Source organism: Canis lupus, chromosome 26 (genome assembly GCF_003254725.2).
Source record: "Canis lupus dingo isolate Sandy chromosome 26, ASM325472v2, whole genome shotgun sequence".
NCBI lineage: Eukaryota > Metazoa > Chordata > Mammalia > Carnivora > Canidae > Canis > Canis lupus.
In genome coordinates, this window is record NC_064268.1 from 31391830 (window position 1) to 31409518 (window position 17689).

The 17689-nt window shown below is 40.4% G+C and overlaps 1 long non-coding RNA gene across 2 annotated transcripts; it reads left to right on the top strand.

The window, feature by feature from the left end:
* Positions 1–2192: 2192 nt before the first annotated feature.
* On the top strand, positions 2193–14723 carry LOC118352395 (uncharacterized). Of its 2 annotated transcripts, XR_007406185.1 has the most exons (4): positions 2193–2420; positions 2818–2980; positions 10573–10760; positions 14549–14723. It is a non-coding gene; the product is annotated as an uncharacterized LOC118352395 (long non-coding RNA). The 2 variants fall into 2 exon arrangements; XR_004809438.2 differs by lacking the exons at positions 10573–10760; positions 14549–14723 and adding an exon at positions 8572–8687.
* The last annotated feature ends 2966 nt before the right edge of the window (positions 14724–17689 follow it).

Consider the following 17689-nt stretch of genomic DNA (forward strand, 5'->3'; position numbering starts at 1 on the left):
CAATCACACAGCTTTCATTTTTAGGAATGGAATACGTAATATACAAATGCCTTGGTATGTTTCTCCCTTAAAATATGATAGTGTTTATACATCAAGTTTATGTGCTATTATGATTGGGACTGTGTTGTGCCACAATATCTTTGCTCGCAAGACCTTGACACATTCATAATACTTCCTACTTTGGATTCTAGGTTACATTATTTAATATGGAGGACTATTTATTTTGAAGGTTAAAAGACAAATTTTTTCCCCATTTCAACTGGGAAAGCTTGGCAGAGGAAGAGATGGAAGTAGTTATTTTTTTTTTCTTTTACTGAGAGTAAACAACAAAAAAAATACATGGATAAATTCAAGTTTATTATTAGCAATAATATGGTGATTTTTTTGAAGAATCTCCTGATAGATGATGGAAAGTCCCATGCATTTTATTATTTGTTACTGATGTCTAGAACAAAAACACCATTCTTGAGCCATTCTTTCATCATCATCAATATATTTGACTCATAATCTTTTTCAACAAAGATGCATATTTTTCAAGTAAGATTATTGTGGATGGAATGAAAAAAATAAGTAATTATTTGAGAACTTCAGTAAACAAAAATAATTTCATCCATAAATACCCAATTGGGAAGTATTAATTTATTTGTGTATGTATGTGCGTATTAGTTGCAGATTATTGCAATTCTTCACTCTAGTTTTGGAAAAGTCATCTTTCTAACTTACAGTTAGCCTTGGTTATTTACATGCAATTCTCAAAATCATTAATTTATTGCCTCTTCTTTCATTAAAGAAATGTGCTGCAATAGTTCTCTCAGAGTTCAGCCAAATGATAATGAATGAAAAGTAACATTCATCTTTGATCTGTGAGAAATTTTTCCCCAAGCTCATGGCAATTTCCCTAAAAAAAAAGAGTTGCGGGAGGAGTAGTTTCTCTTGAAGACTTGTGGACCATGCCAGCTTCATAGAATTAATATTATTTCATAAAAAATGTATCTTTTTGCTGCCTCCCCCCTTTAGATTAAAACCACTCTTACTTTTGGCTTTTACACAAACCCATTTCCGTGGAGAGGAACAAGCTCAGATTCCCCACAGTCCGGAATTAACCATTAGGAAATTCAAACATAGCTCATTTGCCGGAATTCCCTTTTCCATCATTGGTGTTCAATTTCACATAAGAAGTTCAATAATCTTGGTCAGATATGTAATTGATGGGTACTGATGTCCATGAATGAAAGTATCTAAACATAATCAAATCATGAAATATTGAGTGAAGGAAAATCGTTGTCTGAATCCGTATCACTCTTAAATTTATGTTTAACTGAAGTTTTTCCTGTTTAACACTTGAGAAGCAGAATCATTGGGGAAAATTGGCTATATTTGGGGTAGACCCTGAGATACAATGTTTGAAGCAAAGAGCATCATAAAGTCAATTTTGTGCACAAAGTGTGGTGGAGGCCAGTGACGGATTGTAGTCCCTTCTCGAGACCAACAACCATGTTGCCTGGAAAGACTCAGACCCACAGAAGGTATTTGTGGTTAAGTGAAAAGACTTTGACTTGGAAGTCAGAAGTTACTGCTTGGCCATCATGGTGGTGAATGTCTGTTTAATGCACTGAGGTGCCAAGCCCCTAGCTAAGGGTTCTACTCTGAATGTATTGCCTCACTTAAATTATATTTTTAAATAAGGTGCTATATTATTAACTTGTTTTATAAGTGGCAAAACTAAGTGTTACAGAATTCAGTAAATTAACAAAGACCACAGCTCCAGCAGCAGAACCAGAATTAGGACCCATGTCTGTCCAATCTGCAGGTCTGCCCCCTTACACCATGCTCTGCTGCCCTTCCCACTCACCTCAAACCCACAGGACAGGTCAGCATCTAAGACCTGTTCCTTCTGTGAGCTGGATTTGTGACTTTGGGGGAAGTACCTCACCCTGGCTCTCAAAAAATAATCTTAGATGTCCATTTGGGTTCTAAGATTCTAGATCTGGCCAAGCAACTATATAAGGTTGTTTTAGCAAGGATGCTTCTAAAACTCATGGATTCACTAGATGGGAATGAACTCAGCCTCCATCCAGGCTGTCAGTTCCCAGAGGGCTGGCTCCATAGCTCTGATGTCATAGTAGTCCTGCACAGGTCATGCCTCAGTGGCTGCTGTGGCTTAACCACCACACACTCAGGGTGTCAGGGGCCTTGGTAACCTTTGTGGCATGACGTTGTATATTTCCCCTGGCATTAAGAGGTTGAAATAGCTATTAGGAAGAAAAATGATATTTTCCACTTTTCTCGACATTTTCAGGGACGTGGAAATGAGGATGAATCCTGGCAGTGTTGTGGAATGACATGACGGTGGTGATTTGTGTGGGTACACTAGGGTGGAGGGACACCTTTGTGTGTTTACTGCCAAGGACAGAAGAGTGGTAAGCACTGGAACTCAAGAGTGGTGTTTCGGATGTGGACAAAATCAGAACATGCAGGACCTCTGCTGAACGCTCTCCTCCTCCAGCCCCACCCCATTCTGTGTGTGTCTGAACAGCAATCCTCACCCCTGGCTGTGCTAATAACTCATAACTTTCCATCTCCATCATCCCTTGGATTTAAGCATATACTTCTGAAACACAGCATACCAAGTAGAGCATGTTTTGTTTTTTGTTGTTGTTTGTTTGTTTGTTTGTTTGTTTTTTGCAAACAAAACAAAATTTTATTTTTAAAAACTGGGACAGGTGTAAAACCTTCAAGCATTTAGTTTAGGAAAATTCTGAATAATGGACACATGTCAGAGTGGTTTCTGAATAAGCACTGCATCCTGCCTTCTAGAAATACATGGTATGAATCAGACAGAAGGATCTTCAGATTGGGGCAGCACAGAAATCAGAGGACTCCACCCTCGGAGACAGCTGTCAAGATGAGCAGTGGCATTTGTACCAGCCATGGAAGGGGGGGATGATCTTGCATCTATACCTAGACAAGGCCTGACCAGGTACTGTCATTGGTGTTAGGAAATGTTGCATTGAGAGCAGGTTGGCTGGGATTAAAGGAACTCAAATGTTTAAACCTGTAGAAAATACAGAAATTCAGTTTAGATAAATGGAAGCCAAAGGGATACTTGACAGTAGTTCCACACGTAGAGAAAGGACACAGTTCATGGCACCCATACTACACACAACTTAGCTTCTCTAGGGCTTGGCCAAGTTCGGGAATGAATGTAAGTCCTCAAGATCAGAAGATGGGACTTCTTAACTCTGCCTCTGTCCTTCCACATCCATTATTTCTCTCCTATGAAAGGTCAAGGGAAATCTAATAAAAACACACTACATACAATTCAAGGATAATTGAGAGCTAGAGTTGAAATGCAAACTCTAACTGTGGGACAAGAGAGCTAAGGAAATCCTTACACAAGGTCAAGAGAGGTAGGTTCAGTCATTTACAGCTTGGATATAATGGAAAGTTCTGTGGGTTGTTATGGGGTGAACAGCACCTGGAGGAATTCTCAGGACTCAGAGCACAACAATGGACTAGACTTTCAAAATCTGAGCATGCAGAATGGTTGACAAAACTAAAACTGGAAAAGTCTAAATGTCTCAAAATGAGCTAGAGACTGTATAAGTTGCTTCTAAAAAACCCTGCAACCTCCAGAATAATGTTGAGAATGTTTATAGGATGATTGGAAGTCCAGGAAAGGGCTGTTTTTCGGAGCAGACTGAGGCCAAATGCCAGTCCACGGGTCTGCTAAATCACAGGAGTCACAGGAGAGCCATTTAAAAACTAAAGACCTGACAGCCTACTCCTAACAACGCCAGGTCTGAGGTGACACCTGGAAATCTGTCTGTAAAAACACTTCTCAGGTAACTCTGATGCTTAGCCAGGCTGGAGGACCACTTTCTGTAGAACTCATCTGTACAGACAGATCTGTGTTTAATAATTCTAGATGGTAAACTGCAGGTGGAGAGAGAAGGGAGTGGTGGCCACATGAACTGAAATGATCTTGGCGGAGTGATTTACATCCATTAATCATCAATTGCTGATTATGGACACTTTAAAAATGCAGCATAGGCTAAAAAAAAATTCTTGGCTGCACGTCCCTCATGCCTGGCGTAATTAGGTCACTGCAGTGATGCCAAGCGACCTTCTCCAGACAGGACTGGCAAATAGATGGTGCAGTGGTGATTCTCATTGCAGCTGAAATGGCCAGAACTGAGTGGTTCCGTATCATCTTCTCATGCAGGTGTGAGAGACCTGGGTCTCAGGCTGGATGTCATTAAAAGACAAACACCATTTTTTTTTCAAATAGTCTTTTGCTGCAAAGGATGAGCTTTTCAATATTATTAGGTAATAGCATATTAATAGCTCCTCCCTTGATTTTGACGACCTGTTATCACAAAGGTCCTGGTAGGAGGGAGGCCATGGGGGAGTCCACTCTAAAGGGCAGAAGACAGTGCAAGGATGAGGGAGACTTGGAGATGCAACTCTGCTGCCTTCGAGGATGGAGGAGTGGTGCTGAGTGCAGAAATAGAGCTCTGAGAATGGGACAGGCAAGGACGCAGTGGCCCCCAGGAGCCTCTGAAGGAAGCCAAGCCCGCTGACCCCTGCCCTTGGCCTAGTGAAGCTGATCTCTGACCTCAGATTCCAGACCCACAAAATAATGTATTTGTGTTATTTTAGGTCATTTGTAGTGACTTGTTACAGCTGAAATAGAGCACAAATAAAACTCCTTGAATAGAGTTGACTCTACAGAATAAAGGTCAACGTGTTCTTGATAGGAAGACACAGGTCTTTAGGGGCGCTCTGACTTGAATGGAGGGAACACTCCCTTCTGTACTTTTCACTCTGTGACCTCAACTACTGGTGTCTCAATGGGTTTTGAGCAGTGTGCTTTGGTGTATAAATGTATTCCACAGAGTGACTCAATCCTGCATGGCTCAAAAGGATCAGGTCCGAGTTAACGCTGTCTTCAGCAATTAGCAATCAATCAATAGCTCAGTACTTTTAGGGCTATCCCATGTGCCAGGAGGAGCCTAGAAACCACATTGCACAGTCACTCTGATATTGGAAACAGTATCCCAGTGGGAAACTCACTATTTCACTACCTATTTTCTTGTAGTGAGCTCTCATTAGTACTAAAAATCTTCCTATAAACCCACATTTCCTTCTTACACTTTTCCAGAATTTAATCCTATTTTGTCTTATGGAATTCTCCAGAAACCTGCTAGGTTCTGGATTTGCTCCATGGAGTATCCAAAGAAAAGTTAGGTTTGCATTGACTTGTCTCTTCCCTTGAGGACAAACTTCTGGCTCCTGTCACTTCTCCTGCTAGCTAGCAGTGCCCCATCCAAGTGGACTCTGAGAGCTGTGGTGGCAGGAAGAGGGCTTCGGGGTGTGCACTTGGCCCTTCCCACCTGTGCTCCCATCAGTCAGACCACAATCCCAAGACCTGAGTTGTATGATAGGAAGAAATCAGTGAGAAACAGGTGGGAAGGGAGACCCTTAGTTACTGCTTCCTTAGAACAAGAAAGCCCTTTGTCCAGAACAAAAATCCCGATTTCTCACCACGGGGAAGACTCCAGGTATCTCTTCCCCTTTACCTTCTTAACTTCATTTCCCAACACTTCCTGCCAACCATTTGCTGAATTAACCTACTCTGCTGATTGTATCACACTCCCTCAAACCAATATTTTTGAGGTCATCCTTCTTCCTAGGCTTGAATCTTTTCTGTTGAAAGATTCTCCTTTCAAGATTCACAAAAGTGACAGGCCCCAGGGGGGGCTTCTCTGACCCTTTAGGGTGGAAAAGCCTCTTAAGGTTCAACAAATTATTGTTCAATAAGTGGTATGGTCTCCTTTCACTGATCAATAGAACAGAATTGCAGCTGAAGTTCCCGGTAATGGTTTTCACTTACCAAGATTAGAGGAGTGAGTAGAACTGAGGACAAGGATAAGGCTCACTTCTGACTTAGGTCTTAAGGTCAAAAGTGACAAATCCAAGTTATTTGGACCACGTGACAAAGGGCTTTACCTGCTTTGACTTGGAAGATCAGGTTTCTTCATCTTCACTAGTGCCTTCTTGATATTGGTGGACCAGAAATAGGTACTCAAGGCAGAATTATGGTTCAGGAAACACATGATTGGTCTGAAAGATTAGAACAAAGGTGCCATTGATTTTGGGTGGGCAGGCCAGACTCAAAATATATAAGAAATATTAGAGTGAGATCCACACACAGGTCAAAAGCCAGCAAGGGAGGAGGCCCAAGAACCGGACTTGCATAAATGCCAGAAGGCTTAGAGATGGTTGGGTCAGAACCAGCGAGGACTTGGTTTACCTGGGATCTATGGAGTAAGTCCCTGGTACTCCATGCATTAAATATAGACAAGTAGCGTTCCTCGGTAGCTTCTACACGATGCAGACACTTGGATCTCACCCTGGAAATAAATCACAACTGACATTCTAACAAGGTCCCTGGATGATTTGCATAAGAACTGCTGGGCTAAGAGATTTCTGACAGGCAAATGCCAACAAGTGAAAATTTCTAGTGGGAGCATCTCATTGTAAAGACGTTACCTGATTATGAAGGACTTCGGCAATCTTTCTCCATGAGAACATGAAAAGTCTGCTTCGGGGCTGATGGGAAATGGGGAGAAAATCCCATATCCAAAGCGTGTGTCCTAGCCCAGGTGTGCTGTGTGCTGGGAATACAGCAGTTAGTGGGAGAGTCCCAGTTCCTGCCCCACAGAGACTACAGCAACTGGTAAAAGATCTCCAATAAGTAACCCCAGGAAGTGTGGCGAGGTCATGAGAGGAGAACAGGATGCTTTGGGAACATACTCGTGTGCCCACCTGTGCCCCTGGCCCTGCCCCAGTGCTGTGGCCGCCATTCTGAGTCTTCCATCTGTCTGCACTGTGGAGTTCTTGGCTTGCTTGCCTGTTGTCCAGGACCACTGTGGTGATCTCTGGTCCCAAGGTTTCTGCTCTCTCTGCTGTGTGGGAACCCTTCTATTTGTTTTATGTTCACTCTTCGTTGCATTAAATCATAAGCTGGCCCAGAATATGATGTCCTATTCCACTGAGCACATTGTTATGATCTCAGCTATCTTTAAACATCCCTTCATGTTTTCCCATTTGCTTGTTTTCCTCCCATCCTAGAGGCAAAGGGCTCCCCTCCTGGGCCTCGTCCAAAGCCCCATGAGCTTTCCCCCTAGCTTCCCTGCCCTTCTTGGTAGCATCACCCCTTTCCTCCGTGTCCAGGCTTTCCTGTGCACAGATGCTGGTTCCACCTACAGGCATGTTGACCAGATCTTCAGTTTCCCTCTATTTTTTATGCCACAAGAACTTCCTTATACCAAATTTTTGGTCCATCACTGGACTTGCAGCTGGAATTTAGGATGGGGGCGGAGCTATGAAATTTATCTGTGCTTCTATTTCTTCACCACCAAGATTTATTCCTCTTTTCTTATCTTCTGATTGTTATCATCAGTATTAGTTACAGTATTGCCATCAATTCTCTTCTCCTTCTGCCTTCATGGAAACCTTTCCAGATGGTCACGTGTCTTTCTTAAGAAACCGGCCCTCCTGCAGTCGAATCCCACTTCTAATACTTATGAGGTATGTCAGATGCACGACACACCTAGTCATTCACCTTCAGATCCGATTCCTGTAATAATAGGGGAATAAATACGCTTGTGTCATTCGGTCACCATAGGATTAAATTAATTAACCTTTTTAAAGAGCTTAGCAGATTAATGGACAAAGTAATTACTCAAAAATGGAAGTTGTCAGTAGGTTTTAGCCATCCCCCATCTCTTTTTGAGGCAAGTCAAAAGTGTGTAGATAAGTCAGATCATGAGTCCTGTGCCCATGTGTAATTCACAATCAGTTGTAGAGATTGGGTTGTCACCAGGCGAACCCTACAGATACTAGGGTCATGACACTTGTCTCTCAGACCAATTCATCGAGTGTGAACCAACTTTCTATAAAGTCACTGTAAGGATTAACTGGGAAGTTGTGTGCCCAGCATGAGCAGAGTGCACGATCAGCATCAAATGCCAGGTGCTGTCATCCCGACCCTGGCACCATCTCGCAGAAAGGTTTTCCTGTACAGGACCCCCCAGTAAGCAAAGCAAGTGGCTCATTTTTAATCAACATCAGTGACTTCCCTTTTGAAAGTCACTGAGGATTGGTTTCAACTCCCACTTTCCATTTCCTTCTTTTCTGACTCATCTCCCATCCTTCATCTCTTATGTAATCATTTCCTGCAATTCTTCAAACTTCAAATCTCAAAAATACCACCTATTTCCTGGGCTTTGATATTTCCAGATACATTATTCACACATCTGGCCTTGATCCCTGTTGTAAGGACTACACACATTTCTAAATCCATGCAGGAATATTCCTTCTGCACATCTGGTAAGCTCTCCACACTAAACACACCCCATTTTACTAAAATACACCCCCTGAAAGCTACCGTTTACTTCTACAAAACCACCATTATCCCAATGCATCCAATTTTTCAATCTAATCATTTGATCAATCTATTGACTCGTCCCTTGTACTACTTCCCGTATCTCTCCATTTCCCCAGCCTGACCAACAGCATGCAAAGGATCCCTGCCAGGCAGGTGACACAGAAATGGGGGACAGTGCACGGACCCTCAGCCCTCCCTCAGGTACCAGCATGGACTGACACCACCTCAACAGGTGAGAGCTGCCTGTAGGGAGAAAGAAGGACGCAGTGACCATCCTCACACCTTGTGAGAAGGGAAACCAGGAGTTTAAGATCAAGTACTCATGGTTTGAAATCCTGGCTCCATCCCCAACACTCTTAAACATGTGCTATGGGATAAAGTTATTAATCTTTCTTACTCTTACTTTCTCATTTGGAAATTGGAAATTCTAGTGATTCTTACCTCACATAGATGTTGTGCATATTAAACAAAATAATAAAGGGTTTGGTGCATAATAGGCTTTCCACAAATGGTAGCTATTATGATTACTACTATACCTACTTTATTGTTGATTGTTTAGATGATTGCTTATGTAAATCATATGAAATGTTTACATAGTTAGTCTTTAATTTAATTCCCACCCTCACCCGGGTTAGAAAAATAGGATTTTCCTGTCAGACTTCTGTGGATATAAGGTAGGATGTGTTCTATCTTGGATTTATTTTCTGATCTGATAAAATTTCCAGGAGTACCAGCTGACACTCCCTCATGGCTCTTTTCACAGATAACTGCCCTCATTTCCAGACATGTTGGGAGAACGTCTCCTTCCTAAAGCAGTTAGTGGTGGCACAACTCTGGTGTAAACCCTTGTGTGTGACTTCCACCTGTAGATAAGACCTTGAACTGGCCATTGGTGAAGTGGAAGCAAAAATGTCATTTCTACCTCAACACTAAAGTCTATTGACGCTCTCAAAGTAGACAGTGCATGGCACAGAGGCAAGCAGATTTTTCCCGAAGGCAGACAATTGATTAATACAAAATGCTCTTTGCTGGTCTAATAATTTTCAACTCACAAAAACCTATGGTGTTGTAGTCTTGATGTCAAGCTTATGACTGAGTCACTTTTCCAAGCTTTCAGAACTACATAAAGCATCACATGAGGAGTCTGAGTTCATGTATCGATGCATATTATGTGTAGCATGCCATCCAACTGTGTTTCCAACACAGCTTTTAAATGCTTAGCAGAAGGGTATCTCACTTAGTTAATTTTTAGACTAGTAATGATCTTAAATTACCCTATAAATGATGATAAATAGAAAATGGAACCAATAATAAACATAACTGACTCGTCCTAGATATACAACTGTGACCAAACACTAATTTATTTTAGGCTATCCATATTCATCCTGGTGATAGTATAAAATATTACTAATAACTGGTCATCTTGAAGTAAAGTGACAGGAAACAATATATTAAGAGTAACAATACTCCTGTTTTTAAATATAACAATATAATATATTATGTGGATTTAAAAAAGCAGGAAGTCAGTAACTTCAGTGAATTTGGTAATTTTATTTTGTTTATTTTGGGGAAAAGCATTTAAAGTGGATATACGAAAAAAAAAATAAAGTGGATATACGATTTCATATATTTTTAAAAGTGTAATTAGATGATTAGATATTGAAATATTTATGGAGTCCATGCTGAGTACTTTTTTGTAGTGTATAAAGATTACCAACATGCAAACTCTGCCCTCAAGGAAATTTTAATCTATTTATGGTATCAGGTACATACAGTCATAAATTTAATAACATGAAAGTTAAATGATAATATTTGGTAATAATTCTATACATGCCTGCATAATGAAAAATAAATGCCTACTGAAAAATTAAAAAAACAATATTATTAGCCCCATGATTTCAGGAAGAGAGTATGTGTCCTTCCCTTGGCAGATGGCCCATGTGGGGAATGAAATGATATAAAATACTGTAGAACATCAAACTGTAGAATATAATTTGGAATGCATTTTTCCACAAATAAACCAAAACATATATATGTTTAATCATACAAAGTCAGGTACAAGTAAGATGATTTTCATGTTTAAATACAGCATGAAGAGGTTTTTTGTTTTTTTCCAGTCTCCAAGTTCCAAAAAATTGTATTCATCCCTCGATAAACCATAAATAGGATGGTTTATTATTCAAGAGCACTGAGTCTGTGAAAATCCCTGTCTGAGGCTGTGAAGATATGAGTGCGGAGACCAACATGTGCCCCGTGAACTTGCCATTCAACGATGGAAAGCAAATGGACATGTGCTCTGAGCAAGGTTTGATCTCATAGAGGAAGATAAATGGCTTATGTTCCTGGATGGTGGGTGTAGACAGCTTTATGTGAGAATCAGGGAAGGCTCCTCTGAGGTTGAGTTAGCATCAGCAAGGAAAGGCAGAGCCATGGAGAGGGAATACCTCAAGCAAAGGCCCAGACACTAGCAAGCAAGAACATCTTCATGGAGTCATGGGGTTAGAAAGACCATCAGTACCTATGGCATTCTCGTGGACTTGTTGAAAGGAAAATATATATCCTGAAGTAAAGCAAAACGTGAGAGGTTTGCCCCTTATTTACTTAAGAACATACTTAAGAGAGCTAAGTGGGAAAATCCTTAATTTATTACTGACTGGATGAAAAACATGCTGCAGCCTCTATGCCTGCCCCACTCTTCTGCTGAACAGCTCAGCAAGCATTTACTCAACCCCCGCTGAGTCAGACCCAGGGCCTGCTGAGGAGGATGGTGGGACACAGAGGACCACCTACTATATGATTATATTTATATGAAATGCCCTGATTTCTTTCACTTGGGTTGTTGCCATGTGCATTACAGCATGTACCATGTACTGTGTATGTATCTGTAGCATGTAGCACGCATAGGGTCGATTCTACCTTTCAGCTGTTAGGAGAATGCTCCCATGATTATTAGTGTGCAAATTTTTGTGTACACCTGTTTCCAGTTCTCTTGAGTAAGCACATAGGAGTAGAATGGCTGTCATAGGGTGAATGCTTCACTTTCTGAGGAACAACACAACTGTTTTCCAAAAAGGCTGCAACATTCTGCATTCCCACCAACAAAGATATGAGGGTTCTGATTTCTCCACGTCCTCACCAAACTAGTCATTGTCTTTTTTTTTCTTTTTTAAGATTTTAGTTATTTATTCATGAAAGACACAGAAAGAAAGGCAGAGACATAGGCAGAAGGAGAAGAAGGCTCCCTGCAGGAAGCTTGATCAAGTCCTGGGACTCTATCCCAGGACTTCAGGATCATGACTTGCCCCAATGACAGATGCCCAACCACTGAGCCACCCGGGTGCTCCACTGTCCCTATGATTTATGACCATAGCCATCCAAGTGATTGTGAAGGGGTATCTCAGTGTAGTGTGATTTGCATTTCTTTAATGACTAAGGCTGAGCATCTTCTCATGTGCTTACTGACTGTTAGCATATCTTTTTGGATAAATGTCCGCTCTGGTCCTTTGCTTATTTTTCAGTTGAGTTACTTGTCTTTTTAATTGTTGAGCTGTAAGAGGTCTTTACACATATTCCAAACTCGAGTTCCTTCTCAGGATATTATTTACAAGCATCTCCTCCCATGCTGTGGATTGTCATTTCACACTGTCAAACGACTCCTTTGAAGCACAAGTATTTTAGGTATTGATGAAGTCTAATTTTTCTAAGTTTTCTTTCATTTCTTGCGCTTTCACTATCGTATCTAAGATATTGTTTCCTAATCCAAAATTAGGAAGATTTATCCACATGCATTCCCTCCAAGAGTTGTAGTTTTAGCTTTTACATTTAGGTGTTAGGCCCACTGGTTGTGATTTTTGCATTCAGTATGAGGTTGGCATCCAAACTCATTATTTTGCATGTGGATTTTCAGTTTCCTAGTTACTATTTGTTGAAAAAACATTTATTTTTATCCTTGAGTGTTCTACTCAAACTTGAAAAAAAAGAAATAATATATAGGCTTATTTCTGGATTCTCCGTTCTGTTGATGAACATGTCTTCCATTAATCGGTACCACACAGTCCTGATTACTGCAGCAGGTTATTAAATTGGGTATTATAAGTCCTTTAACATTGTTCTTCTTTTCAAGATTGTTGAGACTACTCTAGGTCCCTTGTCTCTCGCTATGAATGTTAAGACCAGCTTATCTACTTCTGAACAAAAAATGCATTTGATATTCATTAATCATGTTTTACTTTAGTTGACAGTTCTTCTGTTGGCTTGGCTTGTTTTTCTCCATGTGTGCTGGGACCTCAAGAGAAGTAATTGGAACCTACCCATGTTATTTGCCCATGATCCTAACATAATGCCTGGTATACATAGCAGTTATTCAATAAACTGTTTTTGAGTTGACTATATCAAAGTGGGATAGTTTGACAGAGTAATAAATAAAGATTTATTACTATGTCAGTTTATTCTGCTATCATTAAGAAACTAATGGAATTGAGCTACTCTCTTATTCTGAATATTTTGGCAAATTTACTTCAATTCACTTTCAGTATTATTCAGCATTATTTAAAAACTGAAGGGTTATATTGCTTCCCACCACCACTTCGTATTTTCGTTTCTGCAGAAGTGAATCGGGAAAGTGGATGCCACAGGGCTGCAGGTTAGTAGTAATGAAACTGAGCCCAGAATTCAGCATGTTTACTGCCCAAACTGAAGGTTACAGTTTTATGACATAAAGAATTATGTTTTCCTTGGAGAAAATTTAATCTAAAATTGTTAAAAGCCCCTTTGGGGCATATGTCCTTTGCCTCTTTTAAAAAAAAGTGACAGTTCACCGTTGAACAATTACCACATACAGTAAATACAGAGGCCAGGCCAGTGGCCACCACCCTCTGCCCTGCTCTTCAGGCATGAAGGGGTGCATCTGATGAGGAGTTCAGCTTGGGGATATACTTCCATGTTCATAGTTCCTGTAGGACAAATATATTTTTTTTCAAGCAATAATTTGAAAAAGTTAACTTTGGATTTCAGAGATTATAATTTATTATTATTAAGTTATTAATAAATACCCAGGGTCTAATCTTCACCTCTGTTAATGAACACATATATAAGTTTTGCACTATTGAACATGTATTTGCAAAGTACATTTCCAGATAGAGGTTCTGATTTAAATAATTGCTTTATGTTTTACCAAATCCACAGATTAATCTTATGGAGCGAGCTCACTAATACAGAGTTCAAAATACTGGCTCAGCATCATAAGTGCTTTTTTTTTTTTCCAAAGGATAGTTATATAGTGCAGAACTGAAAAATGATATTAAAGGGGGTATTACAGCCTTGAGGTCTTTCTTCTCTCATGAAAAAAGCATTTGATTTTTATAATCCTAGAATGTTAGCTTCCAATCTCTAAATATACGCACACACTTAATTTTAAAATGAAAAATTAAGATTTTAAGTGTATGAGGTTATTAGAATGAACATTAACTTTGTTCACACCAAGAAAAACCTGAAAATGATTTTGACTTACGGCGACTCTATATGAAGCATTGCCTATACTATAAGCTCAGCTTTGTCTATACATGAGGCAGCTGCTCTGTGAGAAAGTGCCCTGACTTCTGTTCATTTGCATATTAATTCCAGCACTGTGACTGGAAATAGTCTTTTAAGGGTCAAGGCATAGAGTTTAGTAACTTTCCAAACGGTCCAGAATTTATCACCAGAAAAGCGGTCTGTGAAGTAATAGAAGAAAACAACTCTCTGGTCTCTTTATCTCCAGTTCAGGTATGTTAGATCCAAATGGATATGGCTCAGTGCGTCAGAAAAAACTTGGGGTCTCCAGCTCATGGGGTCTGTGGGTCATTTATCCCAGCCTCTCTGTGCCATTGGCTGCCTGGTCACAGGACATCTGTGCTTCTGGGGTTTTCAGACCCAGTGATCTAGTGGCTTTCATTTCTAATTTAACTATTAGAACATTAAAATTAACCTTTATTTATAACCTATCTCCATTAATTTCTTGTGTATAACTTTAGAAAAATTACTGAACTGTTAGGACTCAATTTCTGAAAAATTACTGAACTGTTAGGACTCAATTTCTTCCTTTGTTAAATGTAGATGATGAAGTGGCTTGTCTGTGAGAGCAGGTTTGGGATTCCTATACCACTATGGCATCAACCAGTTCCTGCATCTATAAGCAAGTTGCTTAGCTGCCGTGTGCTCCAGATTCCGCAAGGGAAGATAGTACAAGTCCTTACCTTGTAGAGTTGACGTGATGATTAAGTAAATTAGGGTGCATCAAGCATTCCAAATTCTGTATTAAATGTGAATAAATGTAACCTGTTGTAACCTGAGATGAAACAGCTAATCAATATGAAGCTTCTAGCCCAGTGCTTGATTCATAATAAATGCATAATAAAAATTAACTGTCATTATTTTCAGCTTTTCTCTATTGATTATCTTAGGTATTCTTGATAGTATGAAAAACAAATAAGAGATTCCATTTTTTTTTTAAAAAGTACTTTTAACAAATACAATTCTAAAAGATGGTAATGGAATTAAAATTCCACATTAAAGGCATAGTGATGTCGAAATAAGTTTTAATATTCACATAAAACCTTGATAAAATTAGATTTTGTTTTCTCCTGTTCAACAAAAATACAATGAAACTAAAGTCTATGATTATTTTAAGATATTGTTAATTCCCATCCCTTTGTTTTCTAATGTTTTATTTAGAAAAAAATGTACTAATATTTTCTATTTTCCTTCAGTAGAGTTAGGACAGCATATCCCCAAACTGATTTTTCTTTTGAAGGAAATTCTTCCTTCCTATATATATATATATATATATATATATTTGTTTTTAATATTTTATGTACTTATTCATGAAAGACATAGAGAAAGAGAGGCAGAGACACAGGCAGAGGGAGAAGCAGGCTCCCAGCAGGAAGCCTGATGTGGGACTCGATCTCGGAACTCCAGGCTCACGCCCTGAGCCAAAGGCAGATGCTCAACCGCTGAGCCCTCCAGGTGCCCCAGTATTATATTTTATGAAACAAATTCTTCAAATCTTTGTTATTGTTACTTTTATATCCTACTTCTCTCTTTTTCTTTCTTACCTAAAGTGAAGTGTTAAAATTAAAATCTTAATCCTACCTCCTACATACCTGATTGTTTCAGATACACAGACACATATGATATTTTAAAGTGATGGCCACTGTAATTAAAATAAATGGATCCTCCGCAGGTAACTTCATCCTCAGGAAAAGAAGTGTCTTTGGAGCTGATTCAAGGCACGGTCCTTTACAATTAAAGTTATTTCCTCTTTTGATTCGAAATTTGTAACCCTTTCTCTATCCTTGTTTCAGGAAAATGTCTTATAATTGTGGTTATACTGCAGATGTGATGTGACATAATCTGCAGTCACAAGTGAGTCACGGTGGCACACAGCTGGTAAGAGAGTGTGCAGAGGAGCAAAGGCGGGAGACTCTCTGACTTCTGCTCCAGGGTGTCCCCCCAGCCCAGAGCTGTCCACTGCTGCCACACAATAAAGTAGGAGTGGATCTCAAGAACAAAAATCAGCTTTGCCAAGGACAACAGGTGTGCTGGGAGGACAAGGAAGTACTGTGTTGATTCACATTATCCACCAGGGACGTAGAGTGGCACCTTGGCCATGGCTGATACTGATGACACTCTCTGCTGGGATCACAAGCATTTTGGGCAGTGCACCAAAGGATATGGATTCTAATGATTTTTGTTTTGTTTCTTGGTTTCAGTCAGTTGGGATCCCAGCCAGAAACTCATGATTTCACGTGAGCAGGATTAAGTGAATCAGCAAGAGACCGGGGGCCTTGGGCAGCTGTGCCCAGTTGGGGAGGCTGCCTATGGCAGCTTCGAGGCCTGAACAGTCAGGGGCAGGGAGGCTTCAGGGAGGACTGGATCCATGCAAGATGGGCCATGTTGATCAGGCTCATGGCTGTGGGCAAAGGACAGCAGCCACTATCCCCAGAAGCCCAGCAGACAAGGGCACAGGGGAAGTGTCTTTAGAGTTCCCCATGACACTACAGGGGCGTCTGGGTGATCATGGGTCATTAAGTGGATCTGACTCATGATGGAGTATTCGTCAACGACAGGGAGCTTACTGAACCCCTCAGCCAGGGATTTTTAATAATGGACATGGCAGATGGACATGGGTTTCGAAACAAACATTATCTCAACACTGTCCTAAGTGCAGCAGACACCGCTGGTTAGTTATGCCCCAGCATTCATTCTTCCTTAAGAAGAATTAATAGAGGAATAGCTCCTCATATAGTCTCTAGCTTTTCTGGACATCCTTGGTGAGACATGCTTCCACGTGGCTGAATTTGGTCCAGGGGCACGTAAACGAAAACAGTCTGTATAAATTTAGACTGATGTCCTTAAAAAAAAGAGAAACAGCGTACCTTTCCCTTTCTGTTTCTTCCTTATTAGGGCCTGAGTGTGAGTGTGAATGCAGGGAGCCAGCTCAGAACAAGTAGAGCAGGAAAACATCCCTTGAAGATTGCAGGATGACAAGATGGTAGGCCCTCTATTCCTGGGTTCCCCATAACAAAAGCTCCATCAATGTCTATGTGAGAGAGAGAGAGAGAGAGAGAGAGAGAGACCCAGCCAGCCAGAGGGTGGGCAGAAGCCCGTGTGGGCAAAGGAGACAGAGAAAGAGAACGTCCATCCTGTTTAAGCCACCATTATCTGGTGGTATATTAAAGCAACCAAGTAAATAGAAAAATCATAGTTTCCAAAAGCTGGAATGATTGGAATAGAAGCCCATAGTAATGAGCACCAAAGAGAATTTCGGAGGTGGCATCATACAGCCAAAAGCTTGCACTCCAGGACCACCCAACAGGAATCGAGAACTTGAGTCTCTATCAGCTGTGTTGCCTTTATTTAATGACTTAACCTCTCTGAAACTCAGTTTCCTCCTCTGGTAAATGGGATCAGGGCTGGAAGGTCCCAAAGTGTTTCATTGAAAATAAGGTAACATGTGGAAAGTCTTAATCACGACGAGTGGTCGCATGGAACCCACTAGTGTTATTTTCATTAGCAGTATCAGTGTCATGAACCAAGTATCTTGATTAACTGATTATTATGTATTATGATGAGTGATACTGGGTCTGTCCATTTGGCCTGTCAATACATCGTGAAATACAAGGCTTTTGCTCTTCTTAGAATGCGCTAAGAGAGAATTTAATAAGGAAAACAAGATAGGTAGGCTAGAGGCAG